Genomic DNA, 16844 nt, shown 5'->3' with positions numbered 1-16844 from the left:
CAGGGGCTGGGAGAGAGGGATGTGTGAGCAGCAGCTCAGCCTTGACGATAATGGGACAGGGGCTGCTTGAGAAATTTATGGGGTGGGTTGAGAGCTCTGGGGCTCCACAGCTTGCTTMAAAGGCAGGGAAGGTGATGAWGATGTTGATRATGATGATGGTATGGYCAGCTTRCTGGAACTYRGAGGAGAAAGTGATTTTTCCTGCAGCTTCTGTGTCTGGAYRATGYTCWTKGRCACAGGGTGTRRTCCTTGGGGTGTCCTGTRCAGGGCCAGGAGCTGGACTGTGATGCCCTTATGGGGCCCTTCCARCCCAGGATGTGCTCTTATTCTGGGATTGGCYTTYAGTGGAACAGAGCAGATGGGKTTTGTGTGTATTTYSTGTGTATTKTGTGTGTATTTYGTGTGYATTCAGACAGTGTGARCWAYAGAAYRTGMATGGAARTAYATTTATAYWTTTTTYCAGGGTTTGGRGGGAATATCWATATCTGGCAGCAYTGTCTTCTCTTGCTACAGTTTATCACCAGCCTCTAAAAAAAAAGGGATAAATAGATCTTTTTCTTAATTCAGGGTTTATCCTATGGGGTCAGCAAGCTTTTGGGATCATGCATGATCCAGAACAAGTAGTTTTGCTGTAACCCTTTCTGCCTCCCCTGTAAGCCCAGCCTAGGGGATAGGAAATTGGATATTCCATGGATTCCATGGATATTGGATATTCCATGGATTCCATGCTGCACATCCCACGGATGTGAACTGAGGATATTTCACTGCTGCCTCCGAATTCAGCTTACGAGGCAACCAACTGGAACAAAGCCAGAGACGGCCCTGACTGTCAGAAATGGGATCTTTGAAGTGATTCTGGATGCACAGCCAGCCCGAGAAGTTCAGTCCCTCTTCAAAGTCGTGATGCAAGCATTGTAATGCAGATTGCATCGATTTGCTCCCGGTGGCTGGCAGCTAGCAGGAGCCTTTTCAAGATTCTCCGCAGCACCCACGGAATAAAGAGCTCTCTGCATGAAAAGGAAGCTGCATTTTCATGCAGATGACAGCTCGTAAAAAAATAGTATCAATGTTATCATATATGTAAGGCAAAATTCAATTTTGTGCAGTGGGTTTTATGGCTGTGTCAAGGCTCAGCTCACAGCACAAAGAGAACGTAGATTTGGTCCTTGAGGACACACTTTAATGGTAGTTCTGGGTCAATGGTTGGACTCRATGACCTCAAAGGTCTTTTCCAACCTGAAGGATTCTCTGATTTTATGGTTTAAGCACATAGAGAGTGCTGCTGGCTCACAGACCCGCTGAAGTACTTGTTGATTATTTGTTTTGTAATTAATGTGTCGCAGAGAGAAATGCTGACTTGCAATATCCCCACAGCAGGTTTGCTGTGGTTCTGAGCTCTCCTTGGCCAGCACCGGTGTGCAGGTGTTTGATGAATGAGAGCAGACAAGATTCTACAATAAATACCCRAAACACCAAAGCAGTGACTACTGAAGCATAAAAGGAGTGCTGCACCAGGCCATAATTCAAAGCAGCATTCCATTTACAAATGGAATAAGAGTAATAGAAAAGATTAACTCTCATAGGGAATTACAGTTTGGGTGTGTGGAAGTGCCTGTTTTTATGAAGTGCAGTTTCTTACAAGCTTTATGTGGCTGAATCAAAGTTACCACAAGGATTTGGGAGTGCAGCTCTGCTCGGTGATGCTCTGTCACTGCACATCAGCGCTCCCAAGGATTGCCTCCCACCAGGACCAGATTTCTGTGAACATTTCTGTGTGTATTTGAGCCCTGACTGGAGCACAAACACTGCAAACTGCAGTGTGGGATCTTTTTGTGTTTTATTTGCATGTAAAGGCAGCTGAGAGCCTTTGGGATCGCAGCTGAACATCCTAGAGCTGGATGCACACATCTGCAGACTGGAGGGATGTTCTACAAAATCTGCTCCTGTGTGGAGGAGGTGGAAGTGATTTAGATTTGTCCAATGCCAYAAAATGTGCTCTGGCCTCTCCAGCTCCTCATTAYATGGGGACAAAGTGATGCAATGTSYAACYAKGGCAGGGACACCTTCCACTGTCCCAGGSTGCTCCCAGCAYTGTCCAGCCTGGCCTTGGACCTTTCCAGGGATCCAGGGGCAGCCACAGCTTCTCTGGGAAAAGATGCCTTTGAATATCCAAACTTCTCTATTTTTTGATGAATCTGCTTTTCTTTTTTTATTTTTTTTTTATTTTTTTTTTAATTCCATATAAAGCTTCCAATTCAGATTTGGTTTAACTCCACGGAAGAGAGTGAGAACAGAAAGWAAATTCCTGTGGCCATCTTAAGGCTCTATTCCACATGCAAAGCCTTTTTCAATGTTCACTCCTTTATAATAGGCATTCCCTTTCCCCCCCAATAACAAGTGAGATAATGACCTGGAGAACAATTTCCAACTTTCTTAGTGACAAAGACATTAAAASAGAATTGGGTTCTCCGGCCTAATTGAATGGAGGAATTAATTTTCCTCTATACTTYGCTGCCATTTTGCTCCACTGGAAATTATTCCACGTACTCCAGGTAAGCTCCATATTATCTGTTTTGCCAAATACCCAGTTCTGAGCTGATAAAGTYTGAAATGCTGCAGCCTCCAGAGGTKCTRCTGTGTGCTCAGCACTTGCATGACTTAAAAATCCAAACTGGAAGCCCTTAACGTGATGGACCACCTCTAAAAATTCTAATTGAGCTGCTCACTGTAAATAGATTGGGGGAAATGAGGTAAAACGTTATCACTAATCTTCATGCTAACTGCATTAAATCTCAGGGTGTATTTATAAAGGCAAGGGAGGATATTAGCAAAAAGATTTATCCAACAGTGAAGGKTTTTTTCCCCATTAACCAACTTCTAAGTTTCAAAGTTCTTGCAGTTTAATTGGGGAGAGTGGAATTTAGGAGAAATAATTATAAACATGACTACACAGGCAACATGCTGCTATTTAGCACAAAATACAACTGTTTRGGGCTTGTAATTGAACCAACACAATGAGGGAAAATTCAAATAAAATTAACTTTCATTGGAAAATGGGAAAACTATAATAGGGAAATTTGGAACAAGCTGTCAAAGGTTTAATCTGAATGCCATTGAGAGGAGCACAAATAAATGCAGCAAAAACAGACAGACAACCAAAACYGAGTGGCCTTATAGAAGGTTAGGGGTTGTTTTTCTCAAGGAAAAGCAAGAATTCAATGTCTGAAGTCAAAGTTAGACTCAATCAATACATYCAGGGCTCTTGAGAAATTTTGAAAATAGTTTCCTACTTGTAGTGATTTARGGCAGTCAGGCATATGAAAAGATTGAATCGGCTGGGAGAAATCAATGAGCTCCCCCCGACAACCCCCACCCCACRAAGATTCCCACTGAAATGAAAACTTGCCAATTACAGTGGGAGTTTTGATAAGGCCAGCAGGAGAAGGATGTTCCAGACCCGAGGAAATATCATGTGAAATGTAGATCTGTTGTTTTTWTGGTGCTGTTAGGGTGTGAGACAGGAGCCTGCTGAACATCTCAGCTTAAAACTCCAGCATCCCGAGGCAGATTTGGGATGGGGAGCAAAGCAAACAAGCAGTTTTTTCTCCCTGAAAGTGAGACCTCATTCCATGGGAAGGATAAAAGAGATGTTCCACAGTTGTTTGGTTAAAAAATCTGGTTCTTTCTTTACTGTTTTTGGTGGGTCAACCATATTTGCATCCATCAATGTTGGCATAGACTGTAACATTCATCTTTTAGTGTCAGTGAAAAAAAACTTGGACTTACCAAACTTCAACATAACCAGAGGTGGAATGGRCCCCAAAAAAGCCTGATTGCTGTGCCCTTGAGCAACCACTCATGATTCCTCCCAAAGGCAAAGCCCATTCCCCATTCTCTTGCCTTTCAAGGGCAGTGTTGGAGGGAAAAGCCAAGCAKCTGTGCTTACAGGATCTCACAGAGATCCCTAAAAGCTGATAATCAGGTTTGACAGTYGTGTCATAATTGTTAACAATGGTGCTGGAGATGCTCCAACAGCCTCACACTCTGCTGCTGCTTCTCTGGGTGAGAGGAATCTSTCCACGAGCCTGCAAAGCAAATCTGACATCGAGGGATGTTTCAAACAGAGGAAACACAAAGCTGGATTGTGCTGTTTCCAGATTACACAGCAGCCTCGAAGGRCGARGTAATRMAAGAGAAGAGGCTGCAGYGACACCACATTAATATTTGGRGTTTCTGCTCTCTGTGCACCCACARTTTTGATGCTGTTAAGGCCTTCAGGAGCCCGATGGAAGAGGTTGGAGTGCAGATTTGGGCATGCTCTGCCAGGAGTGATGGATTCCCTCTGGCTGCTATAGCTCACCCYGAGAAACAGCAATGCTGCTCTCTGCTCCCGACACACCACAACGAGGAAACTTCCAAAAAGTGTAATTTGGAGCTCCTCGTCCTCCTCTCCTGTGCAGCCATCTGTCCTGGTTAACACACACCCAATAATGTACCTGTCACAATAAATCACAGACGATGATACTTTTCCACGTGGGCGTCGAGAATTTCAGAGCTCAAGGTACCGGGATTGTTTCAGGAGGGGACCAGCTCCTTCTYAAATTTGTTGACCCTCAGACAGCAATAACTCTTGGCAACCTTCACTGTGAAAGGAATCAAAATACAAATCAACGCCATAAAAAGTGACACATGAGAACGATGTCCTTTGTGCCCCTGTTTGTAATTCCTCCTCAATGGCTCTATTAGAACTGCTATCAGCAGAGCCATGCAGATCTCTGCACGAGCTGTTAATGATTATGGACTGTTGTTTACCTTATCAGRGAAGCTGTCAATAGGCCTAGTTAATGAATTTTTTTTTCTTGTCACGGGGAATTTTATTTAACAGTTTATTAACTCCCAATCCGATTCACTGGAGGTCTCAGCAGAATTCTGGAAGATCTATTATGCATACACTCATGCTTTCTCCTCCATTTAGACAATTTCTGCTCCAGAATTAYGACATCAATTTCCCAGCACTGCAGATACAACTCTGACCACTCCAATTATCTGTCTGCTCCACAACACAGCAGCTGTAACTTCAMGCCATCATAAAGAAGTTTATTAATTTAGCTCCATGGAGTGCCAACCATTTCACTGCAGTGCAACAGAAAGCAGGGAAGGAACCTTGCCCTGTTTGTCTCTGGGCCTTTCTGAAAGGACTTCGCAAAATTTTCTGGTGCAGACTCTGCATGGAAGCTTCCCTAAATCCCYGCCAGAGCAAACTGGTATTTCAGGTGAGAAGCTGCTGGTTTYTGAGCCTCACAAGTCAGGTTTGCTGGGGACTGCAGCAGCACTGAGGCCCTTTTTTCTCAATTTCCAAAGGCTGGAGTTTGTTTGTTTACACTCATTGCTGTGTGCTGTTTCCCTCTGAATGAGTATTCTCAGGAACTCCGAGAGCATTTACTGAATAAAAACCTCTGGCTTCACTCCTAACCACATTCTTCACAAGGCTGCTCACAATCTTCATATCCTGAAGGATCCACCCGACCTTCAGGCAAAATTTGGTTGTATTTCAACTGAACCATTGCACAGTCACCTGGGTGTCCAAGAGCCTGGCAGGAAGGAGCAGAGGGGCAGCAAAAGGAGATGCTCAGAACAGATCAGTCTGGAATCCAATGGCCTGGATATCATGGAGGAGTCACCTGCAGAGGATATGAAGATCTCAGAGATGGTCCAGGGCTGAGCARGGGGGAGGAAGGAGAGAAAAAACTCCTCAGCTGGATAAAAATGAAGTACCCAGCCAGGAAAGCAAGGAGAAGAAGGAGGGACAGCTCTTGTAGGGGGGTCCCACAGGGACAGCCCGAGGTTGTAACCTCCAGCACAATCCTCCCTCTGCATCCTGAAACTCCAGGGGATTTCCTCTGCCAGAAGGGATTGGTCTGGGATGCAAAGGGATTGCTTTGGCTGCCGAAAGAATGGTGGTTTTCGATATTTGGAATAGATTCTGCACTTCCCAAGGCGCTGAAGCAAAACAAAACCCCCTGAGCTCGTGGGAAGGTTTTGCAGGTGAGGCTGTGCTGTCTCTCTGAAAATGTTAGTTGTCACGGGCATTACAGCACAATTACACCCATCTCCTGTCAGCCTGTACTGCTGCTGGCCAAATACCTGTAACCCCAAACTCAAACCCTGCCTCTGAATTGCAGGAGACAGCTGCCAAAACTGGCAGCTTAAATACCACGGCTCCATCAGCTGGGCATCAGTAAATGCCAAGGAAATGCTGCTGCAGGGCCAGGCAGGAACACAGCAGCAGGACAGGGCTTTGGGGAGCTGGGGGTGTCCTGAAAACATCCCAGTCAGGGTGCAGAGCCCAGTATAGCGGGCTAACTGGGAGCAGGTTTGGTTTTCTTGATGCTTAAATTAAAATTTAAATTAATAAAATACATATTGCTTCATGCTTAAAAAAAAAAAAAAAAAAAAAAGCGAACCCAAAACCTCTGATTAGATTTTCTGCTGAATGGGGGGAGGAGAATAAAAGGCAATTCCCATGCCATGCTCCCAAAACAGCCAAAAGTGCCCCTGCAGAGCCCTGGCACTGCCCAGGGTGAGGCCACGCTCTGTTTCATGGGAAAATCAAATGTTTCTGGCAGTCAGAGGGGCTCTTCTGAACTCAGAATGAACTGTYGCTCTTCATGGATGGTTACTGGTGCAGATGGCTGGGGTTACCAAAGTGCAGAGATAAAGATTCCTGATCTTTAGGCAAGGCAGAATGGAGAGTGGAGGGAAATAGAGATTTTCTCAAGTGTAACAATGTGGAGCAACTGTTTAAAAACTGCTTCAAAGCCACTTAAGTCAATGAGAGGTTTGATTTCCCACTCATTCCAGTAAGCTTTTAATCAGGCTAATAAAGAGGAGAGAAAACCAGACGATGGAAATTAGAGAGGTGTGATCAAACACATATATCCATTTGGAAAAGGGACATAAAATGGACTTTTTCCTTTACACYGTGTTTAATGCTCATGATTCTGAAGATATTCATTTAGAAAAACAATCAGATTCCCGTTGGCAGACAACAGAATAATCGAATAACTTTTTCAGACTTAAATGGAATGGTGACTATAAAAGACACCACCTATAAATTAAGGTTCAAAAGGTGAGACAGAGACAGAATATTAAATAACAGCACCTTTCCCTAAGTTGAGTTAACTGTTCYAGCAAAATTTATTGCCAATCTGGCTACAACATCTGCAGAACTAAAGGAATTGTTAGAGAAAAATGAAACTTGTCTTCCTGCCAAAGTTTGGAGAGGCTTAAACAGAAATTAATATCCATAGGAAATCCTGGAACATTTTTGAAAAATTATCTGTCTGGCAATTCCTGCTGCTTCTCAGAGAAATAAAAGCATTTTAAAAGGCATCTTTCACAGCACAGCTCCAACTTGCTCCGCAGAAATGATGGTACTTTGATACAACTGCTTTCAAACATCATTCCCGTGGTAAGGTAAATTTATGCTAATCACTTTTATTTCCATCAMAACAAATCTGATGCGTTCTCTACAGAAACAGACACACTCTTGTATCCAAACATTGCATGTTGGTGTTGAAATCAGGGATTGGATGATGCTGCAGAAGCCCATGGGTGTGAGCAGGTTCAAGGTGACCCTGCAGGACAGAGCTCTCCTCTGGCTCATAAATCCCCTGTGTGTTCCTGCCAGAGCACGAATCCTGGGCTGAAATGGTCTGCAAAAGCCTAAAAACTCACCAAAACTCGCCCATTTTTGTCTGTAAAATATCCAGCTGCTACAGTTAAACATGCTGATGGCTCTTCCTTTCAAATTCTGGAATCCTCCAGCTCCTTTTAATTACTAGATTATAAGAGATTAATGGCACCAAGAATTCAGGCCCTTGATGACAGCTCTTCTCTTTTTATCACTGAAATCTGATGCCTACAGCTTAAACTGTTTGTGATAATAGGCCATGGAAATRAAGATAATCAATGCTGTTAAATTTTTAAATCTGAATTCAGTGCCCACTCAGAACTGGGCTCTCTGGGCTGGTCCTCATTTGCAGGAGGCACATGTGGGATTACACCAAATTTACTGAGGGAGATACCCAAATTCCTGGCTCAGGGTGTAATGCCAGCCCTGCCTGCACTGGAAAAAACCCACTGGAAAAAAAAAACCAAAAAAACCAAACCCTGCTGGAAAATCTGGGTTTAAAATGGCAAGGGACTRAGGAGAGAACATCAGTGACAGCAGGGCAGCCTTCAGAGCAAACTGAGCTCCCAGCGCTGGGCAAAGGTAGGGCTGAGATGCTGAATTCACGACCTGGAAAAATAAATTGTGATTTGGCTGGTGGAGAGCTCAAAACCAGGATTAAATCAGCTCATGGATGGTAAAAGATACAGCATTTGGAGAGTATGAGTTTCCCCAGCACAGAGAGCACTCTTCATTCCTGTTCAATCAAAGTGGGAGAAATTCTCTCGCAGCRTTTAGGGATCATCAGGACTGTGAACAATGATTTCTGTTCATAATGCTTTGGTTGTTATGACACCTTCTGGCTGTGGATTTCAGCTAATTAACTGTAATTGCTTCATCCACAGCATCTTTAGCTCCACCATCCCATTATCCAGATGCACTTTCTGCACAGGGCAAGTTCCAGCTCCCCTGTGCCCACAAGGACCAACATTTTTGGATATTTTCTCCCCAGCAAAGAGGCAGGCACAGATCTGAGGTGCCCTCAGTTCTGGGATTTCAAACTTGCTCAGTCCTCATGTGCAAATAAGTCCCTCATGCATATTTGATTGCTGCCTTGGGTGGCAATATCCCCACCGTTAATGTATGTGCACATTGTGCAGTTGCTGTGGGAACTGTAACTTTGAGGTTTCACAACTTAAAAAAAAAAAGGAGAAAGAGTGTATTTATAGCCTTTATTTATTTGGTTTGTGAATCAACATGTTAATATTGATGCAATGGAAGAAGAAAGGAAAACAAACTCCCAAACAGAAATCACAACATCAAACACTGATCTGTTTATTTTTCTCCTCTGCAAAGTTCCTGTAACAGCAAAATCRCAGCCCCAGAAAAGGAAAGAATTATAAACCAAGGGCCAGAGAAAAGAGGAGAAAGTGAGCTGCAGAGAGAGGAACAGCTGAATTGAGTTCTCAGAGATGAAGTTTAACCAGTYCCAGGTGACAATGAGCCTGAAGGTGCTGTGACACATCCCAGGACGTGTCCCATTGCTCAGGAGAGCACAGCTCTGCTTTCCACCTTCATCACTGGGGGCTGGCTGCTCACACAAGGTGGGATCTCRGTTTGCTGATAGGTTTTAGGCTCCTCCAAGCTCTGCTTTCCMCTTTGATTCAGCAAAGACACAGAGTAGATTATTAACTTTGAATATTAAAGGATTTTTTTTGTCCAAAGAAAGGTTTCTCCATGTTTGAAACGCACAGCAGTATAAAGCAGTTCAAAGTGTTTGGAACACAAAGCAGTTCATAGTCAATGAAACACCAATATTTGCTTTCACTGTACCATTTTAGCCCAGAGAAGTTGCAGAAGGAATTTTGCTGTAAGCACACGCCTGTCCTCGCCTTTCAGGTGTGATCACAGCTCATCCTGGCCGTGCATTTTTCTCTGGCAATGCAGTACTCCACAGCAGCCTGAGATTTCTGAAGGCTGACCCCATGCTTTTTGTACCCACCTCCCTTCCAGATGCAGTTCCTTATGAATAAAGCCACTTAGAAGGGATATCATAACTTAATTMTGTGATTAATGCTTTTTATTCTGATGGTGAACAAACCCATTCCACTGCACAGGGACAGTSCTGGAGCCAAAAAAAGGGACAAGAGCACCCTGGCCCCTTCATCTGCTCATTATTAACTTTGCTGGGATGCAATTATTTTTTTTTTTCCTTCCCTGATCCATGTGGTCTGGCATCCATTTAATCCGCAGCCTGTAAATGCATTTCACAAAAGGTGAAAAATGAGGGCCCTGATCTGTTCCTACAGGCTGAGAGCCAACGTGGAGCTGCCTCTCAGCGCGGGGCTGTTCCCCACAGCGATTTCAGATATGAACATTATTGCCACAGATTTCATATTATGGCATAAATACATCAATTAGGATTGCAATTAGCATCCGTGACTAATCCTGCCCATGCTGGGAAGTTGCAGCACGCGAGTTCCTCACCAAAGGGGATGGTTTTGTTTCTTTGTTATTCTGCTTTAACGTCGGTTGACAACTTCAATAGTGGGGGATAGGACTGGAAATTGTGAGTTTTTCTTTTAAATGGAAGTGAAGGATTGGTTAGAAGGGTTTCAGCAGAGGGTGAGGCCTTGATTCTCCTGTATTTTATCAAATTCTATATTCAGCTTCACATTAGGCATCAACTCCCACAGGTTTCCTTTAAAATGAACGCTCCAGAGTTGCTCTGAACTTTGTGAAGGATTTTGCCACACAGCTTTGTTCTCATGGTATCTGATRGCACAGCTCCTTAAAAAACTGATAAAAATAAATTTATCCTGTGTAAACTGTGTAAACAAACCCTCCACACCATCATATTCTTCTATGGCAAAGCCTTGTCATACTGTCTTAACAGTGTAAATGGAGTTTTTATTAAAAAAATTAAATCTGTAAGCAATTAATGAGCTAACATTCAAGGATGAAAATAATCTAGGCTTCAAATGTTAGTGGAACATAATTAAAACACCCCAAGGAACAACAAAAAGTTGATTTGGGCACTCTGTTTTGGTGCAACATCTGGAAACAAGGCATTTCTTTCTCTTTTTTCATTATTTTCTTTATGCCAGTAGAGGGCACAACTGTTTAAATCACATTTATTTCCTACACAGTGGGCCATAATAAAGGCAATTTAAAAATTCATAGGAAAAAGAAACCCATCTATTTCTAATAATGAACATTTTGTGGCATTTTTCTGTATTATCCAGGAACTGCTAATAGCAAAGAGAATGTTATTTAAATGATTTTGCATTCCAGAATTGCAAAAGTGTTTGAGTGTTTCTGTCGAGCTCACTATCAAAAAGCAAAAATTTGGGCAGTGGGATTAAGGGAGTGAAAGATAATGAGATGGARGTGCATGATTGGAATAAAACCAGTGTTAATTTAAACCCAAACCCCCATTAATTTGCTGCTTTTGGATAACAGGAATTGGAAGGTTTRTGTCTTTTTATTCAAATTTTGTATAAAAACTTGGCAAATTTACCGTACAAAATCACCTCTGCAATGGGAAACAAAATCTAGGGGTAATTTTTCATTGTATTATTCCATCTGACATCCTTGTAAAGGGAATTAGAGAGGCTTGGGATAAACCAGGGGCTTGGAAATGACAAAACAACAGTTCTGCTTTCCATGCATAGCTTAGGATCCTTTCATCCCAGAGTTTATTTCTGGAAAGGCTTTGAAAAATCCTCAAGTCAATAGATTAATAGCTTACCTGGAATTGCAAAGGAAAAATTAATTAACAGAAAGAACATCCAGTGGGACAAAGTTTAATGAAACACAATTAAAAAAAACAGTAACTTGTTTTCTTCCACTTTCTGGCCAACATCTTTAAATTTTTGGAGAGAGCTCAGTGCAGRGTTTCAGTGAGTAGAAAATCTGATATCGGATTGATTCTAATGCTGAAATGAGAGATGTTATCTTCCAGCCAACCAGCACTCTGCTGTCAAGGAAAGTTTGACAGAATTATTGAAGAACGTGGAAAACTGCCAGAAATGGGTGGAACTTTGGGAGAGGGGCACAAAAAAAGAACAACACCAGGGACTGAGAGAATATAGAATATTAACAAAATGAATGCTCTTGGAATCTTCCTTTGATTTTAACATTCTCCAAGTATTTWAAAATCTGTTTTCAACACGTTGAGGTTCACAAGAGCCCTCACGCTGAGCTGCAGGAACATTYTGCCTGCAGGTCACTGCCATGCTGTTTTCCTTATTTTTCCTCTTCAAAGACATTTGCACTGGGTCATTTGTATTCATTACTGATGCAGAGCTTTCCCATCAGGGTATTTATAGATCTCAAAATTATTAATATTTGATTTAGGGGAGTATTCTTTACCTGGACAGGAACTAAGGCATGTGTGTTCATGGAGAAAAATGTAAATTGTGGCTGAAACAGTTCACCAAATCCAAGCTCTYGGGGCCCTTTTTTGCCTTGTTTATCTCTCAGGTAGGCTGGTTTTCATTTTGTTTCTTTCCAGGTCACTGTTATTTATGCTCCTTGTTTTATCTGGCTGCATCTGATCCTGCTGGCAAAGTCTGGGATTAAATGCATTTACCTTCTCTTCCCCTCAGACATGTTTGGGATGCCTGAGCTAACTCAGGGATGAAACTGCATAATGCTGAAGCCTGAATCTAGTTTGTTTTATAAAAATTTAAAGTGTCAGATGGTTTTTTTAAGTTCTATATACAGAATTATRTTGCTGGAGCACCTCTCCATGGATGCAGGGAAGGTGCTGTGTCAGAAATGGCTGAAGGGATGCAGAAAATTCCTGATATTTGTGTTGATTGCCATGGATTCACCAGCTAGGAGGCAAAGCTTTGGAAAACCCTGCCCCACATTTGAGAACAAATATTGTCCCATTACAGAAATCACTTTAAAAAGATGAGTTAAGCTCTTTTGAGTGGAATGAAAAATCCCTGTGAATCCAAAAAGGGAAGGAGGAGTAGCTGCTGTTTCCTCCTCTCCTCCTCAGCACGTGATCACATTTCAGAGCACTTTCAAGGAGTATTTCTTTGCTGGTCAAATATTTCCTAATCACATTTCACTGGCAGCAGCTGCCTGTGCTTCGGTTCCCAGCTTCATCCCCTGAACAGCAAATTCAGAGTCACATTTTGGAYTCATTTGTCCTCTGTGGGTTCGTTTATCTCCTCAAAAGTCAGTTTGAGCCCAGGAGAGGAATCATTCCTCACCCAGAGAGAGCCTCCTKMCCTATGAGAGYRYCTCAATCCTCCAAAMAAAATCCCTCATTCCTTYAACAAACTCAGCTTTTGGTAGAATWCAAACCTCTCATTTAGAAAATGTTCCATATTTAGCAAACTCGAACAGCAAATCAAGCAATTTGTTGGAACAAAGGATGGCAGGGGTGGTGGGAATATCATTTTGTGTTTAATTGTATTTGATTAGGAAAGTTACACGGCCCATCACTCAGCTTCCAGGACAGCCATAAAATAATAAAATATCKTTGCCTTCCACGGAATTGCTGGCCAGGCCTCCAGGCATCAGGCTGGTCCCTGCTTAAMTCTGCAGCTCAAGGCTGCCAGTTAGTAGGTAATGATAAGAACTGATCCCTTGCATTTTAATGGATGTGACAAAATCAGGCAGAAGTATTGCAAAAAATAACTCCAAATATAGRGGAGTGATGGTGTTTTAATGCCTGGTTGCTGCAGATGTTCAAATTACTGTAATGCTATTAAAATGAGTAGCTATTAATACTCAAATATCTCGATGACACACGAAAGCAGAGTCAAAAAAAAATAAAAAAATAAAACATCAGAAATAATGGCAAAAACTAAAATTGCCTGTTTATTGGAATTAGCCTTCAATCACTTCTTTCTAATGGGCAAAAGGCTGCACCTCTGACAGTCCCTCTCTCATTCCCCTCCCTCCCAGAGTTCATAGATTGCTTTTATGCCTCCATCTACCTATATGGGAAATCATTTCCCCTTTTTAATTTTCTTTCTCTGGGATTCCAAGATCCTGTATATCAGTTTGCACTTGCTGGGCACTTAACCTTCCTGTTATCATTTTTTTTTTCTGTGACAGTCTCAAATAATCCCCTTTCTTTTACAGGTTTTGGAGCTGTCCCTGTGGCCTGCTCCAGCTCCTGCCTGCATTAGGGACATTTGCATCCCCAGAACTCCACTGGGGTTATTGCAGAGGTGTAAACCCTTCATGCACACCCTGTGGCAGGGCAAAAGGAAGCTTCAGGGCTGCACTTTAATCCAGCCTCATAATTAATTTCCTTAATACAGCCAGGGCTCTCATTAGCCTCCCCCTTCCGGCCCTTCCCTCCTGCTGCTCCCAGCACCAGTTGCACTCTCCATTTATTAGCACGAGCAGCAGCTGATGGAGGCAATGAAATGGGAATTTGAAAATGCTCGGTGATTTAATCAATCGGGTTTGATGCCAGGAGAAGTGTTACCATTGACTTCAGTGAAATTGGACCAGAGCTGTGCTGGYGGCTTCTGAGAACTGAACTATTTTAGGATAATTCCTGCCAGGCCTGTGGAGAGGAGGATTATCCAAAAATGGGGACAAAATGCAGCTGGCCATGGGCACGGGGAGTGTGGCTGTGTTGGGGTCAGTGCTGGTCAGTGCTGGTCAGTGCTGGAGCAGGCACAGGAGTGGACACAGCTTATCCTGTGACACCCCCACCACAAGAAATCTCCCTGTGCTTTGGGGAGATGGCTGGTGATACAGATATTCCCAAAAAAAACCCAATCCAGCTGTTAGAGCTGACCTGGATCTTGAGGGAAATGCACAATCTCTTAGCTGTGCCTGCAGATCGAGGTCTCAGATTAGCTGGTATCAGTGTCGGCTTAAGGAGAAAAGCATCCCTTAAAAATTAGGAGGATTAAATTTACATTAAGCACTTCTCTTTAAATAAGAATCCCGTAAGTATAACCAGAAAGACTCCATTTGCCACTCATCTAACTTCATCCAAAACATCATATACTGTGCCCATATATTTTTGTCCTTGACRTTATTATTGTGCCTGAAAGTGGGATTGGAAAACCTAGGCTGCTATAACCTTTACACCTAGAAGGACAGAAACCTGAATTTTTGAAARTTTTTGAATTTATTTTTTAATATTCTGATTTCTAGGGGCTGTTTCAGATTAAGTTAATAGAAAAGAAACTGATAGTAGGGATTGTCAGTGGTGAGACCAGACTAATGGTCCATTGAGCCCCATTGACAAGATCCCATTTTGACAATGTCCCGGAGGTGTTTCACAAAACAAGTTCAGCTTCAGCTTGAGCTGAGTTATTTGGTATTTCTGCCAGTGGTGAGAGAAAGTCTTTGAAAGCCAAAGCAGCTGGGAGACAAGCGCTGATTGATTTTTTTTTTTTTTTTCTTTCTGGAGGAATTTATGGTGTATCTGAGCCTGCTTGTTACTGGTGGCTAAATTCCCATCTCCAAGTTGAAAAACAAGGTTTGTCAAAGCAGGACACAAAAGTTAGACGGGCAATCCATGTGGTGGAAACGTGACCACGGAAAAATTGCTTGGAAGTGGACAGAGCAACTATGGCAGAGAGCAGTGAGGGGGTGTTTTTAGTAGGAACAAGAGCTCAGAGGATTATTTAGCTCTACATCAGCTGCCATCGGGATGGACAGGGTTAAGCTGGGTCTTCAAAACAAATTATTAGTTGGSAAGTTTAAATATGATCTCCATGTACCTGTGTACACCTGTGCTTGTGAATTAAAGCAGGGTTTTTTCCCACTTTGATTCTTAGGAAGCATTAATTAGACAACACTCGAGTGCTGTTCTTCACGTGTAATTTCAGAGACCTGTCAACAGTGATGTCTGAATGACAAGTGGWAATGRAAAAAAAAAAAAAAATCATTAGCTGGAAGGAGCATGAGGCTGGCAATTAAGCTGTTATTATTGAAGGTGAATATTGCAGCGGGCTCAGAAGCCCCAGGTGGCAGAAGGGCAGCACAGGCTCRGGGACTGTGTGAAAACATCCCAGGTAACCTCAGAGAATTCAGTCTGCAAATTGCTGCTCCTCGGTAAGTATATGGTGATAGTGCAGCTTTGCTGTGTTTTCTGAAATGAATACAGGAAAAGCACTTACAAACCCACTATTTCTGCATGCCTGGGTTGCTGGAAAATAACCGAGGGCAAGAGTGGGTTTTGTCCTTTTTAACTTGTCATCTCCAAGATTAGAGTCATCTTTTCAACCTCACAATCTCATAAAGTGSCTCTCTGACCAACTTAAAATAAAAGCATCTTTTATGTGGCCTAACTTGATRCCTATGATAGGAATTTGAAGTCCCTGACTTAACTGAAATTGAAAAAATATATTAGTTGGCCAAAGGAGTCCAAATATGGGGCTGGGCCAGAGGTGACAAAGGACACCAGGGAAGGAAAGCTGCTGGATGCATTTTCAACATTTTAACAGCTTCTGTGGTCGGTCAAGCATAAAAATACAGGCTATCCTTCTCACGCTGGCCTTGCACAGCTACRGCTGATATTTCCATGTGGAGAGCAGTGCCACAGGTCCCTGACCTTGTCAGCTCTCATAAGCCCCAGCGACTGGGGTGGTGTGAATACGTGACCAGCAGAGCTCTGAGGAAGCCAAATCTGCATTTTGGGTTTGCTCCTGGGTCCGTGCTCAGTGCCCTAAGGAGGAGCTCAGGGACATCACGCTCCTACCTGAGCCAGAGCTCCCTGTGGAACTGAGACTCAATCCCAGCCCCAGCTAAGACTTTGTRCAATGATAACTGAAATTAATATTATTTACTAAGGAAAAAGTCCAAAGCAGGGTTTTAGAGATGGGGTGGAGTTTTCAGATTGTGCTCCATCAGCTCCCAACCTTCCTGCACCTCCCTGCCCCGTGCCAGGGYTGAGCTGAACCTGGCTGGCACAAACCCCAGTGTTCAGCTCATGGCAACTCCCTAAATCACTGTAATTCTGTCACCTCGACGAGCCCAATTTGATCACACTCAGCYGATTAAAAACACAACTTGTTTTTCYGAGATCATTTAATTTCCTGRCATCCCTTCCTCAGAGCAGTGCCACGTTTTATTACAGAAGTGGCCACACTTCGGTGCTGGACATTCCTTAATCACAGACTCACACATGCATAGGAAAGCAAGGGCATCACTTCAGGTCGGGGCTCCTGCAGCAAGG

The sequence above is a fragment of the Malurus melanocephalus genome, unplaced genomic scaffold (genome assembly GCF_030028575.1).
Source record: "Malurus melanocephalus ecotype Western Australia unplaced genomic scaffold, MMel_1.1 scaffold_398, whole genome shotgun sequence".
NCBI lineage: Eukaryota > Metazoa > Chordata > Aves > Passeriformes > Maluridae > Malurus > Malurus melanocephalus.
The sequence above is the reverse complement of the archived record's forward strand: the minus strand, read 5'-3'. Positions refer to the sequence as shown.